Genomic DNA, 1,110 nt, shown 5'->3' on the forward strand with positions numbered 1-1,110 from the left:
GGCTGGGGCCCTGCACAGGTATACTGGTGGCTGGTGGGTGCGGGCCGGCAGGGAACATAGCAGTGGCTGAACAAATGAGGCTGGGAGGAGCTGATGCCTTCCTTGGCAGAGTCCACGTGGTGCCTTGCTGGGAGCAGCCTAGCCAGAACCAGCAGGAGCACAGGGTGGGGCTGCAGGAGCACAGGGTCTGGGTTGGCAGATAGTATGGAACCAATTCTCTTTATTTACATTAAATCCTATGGGGAAATGGGTTCCGCTTAACACTGTTTCATTTAGCACTCATTTTTTCTGGAACCAATTAGGAGCACTAAGCGAGAGTTGCCTGTACATACTTTCATAAATCTTTGCTACACTGAGAATAAATGCAAGGCACTGAACGTCTAATGACAGGTTAAAGTAGGGTGTAACATTACAATATGGTTTAGCCTCCTCCTTGCTGGAAGACAAATTATGAATAAGGTTGCGCTACCATAAAAATGCCAAAACATTTTCATCTATATCAATACAAAGAACTCGTGTCCGACTCATACAAAAAATGCTTTTAGATCCTTTATGAGCAATAAGATAGCGTCAACACAACGCACAGTGCATTAGGTATGTAATTCCTATCGACAGGAGCTTTTCAATGAGTTGTTAGTGAGCCTTCGTTTAATTCTTTTGTTTAAAAGGGAAATAGTGCTATCTTAAGTAGTATAGTAATCGATCAGTGGTATAAGTGTGAGGGTGAAAAGACCCAGGGCATACACAAGGGTGGTTAAACAGCCGCAAGAGCACTTCCCTGTCTCTCTCAGGCCCCTTGCACATATTCTCTTAATGATGCAATGGGATGAGTGGGATCTGTTCCCCCATCCCAACAACCGTGTCTCCTGCCATGCCAAACATGTGTGGCAGGATGCATGATTCTGGGATCAGGGATAGATCCCAACTGCACCATTGCTAGCACAGGGGGAGCCTAAGATAATTTGCCCAGGCTCCCCCTGCACTGGAAAGTAGAAAGTCAAATGACATTGAACCAGTGTCTGTCTCAAAATGACTCCGGTTAAGTCCCACGCTAGGACTGACAATCAGCTAATTGGGGGTCCCTGTCACAGGACTGCACTGAGGGCAGTC

This window comes from Alligator sinensis, unplaced genomic scaffold (assembly GCF_000455745.1).
Source record: "Alligator sinensis unplaced genomic scaffold, ASM45574v1 scaffold1877_1, whole genome shotgun sequence".
In the NCBI taxonomy this organism is placed as follows: Eukaryota; Metazoa; Chordata; order Crocodylia; family Alligatoridae; genus Alligator; species Alligator sinensis.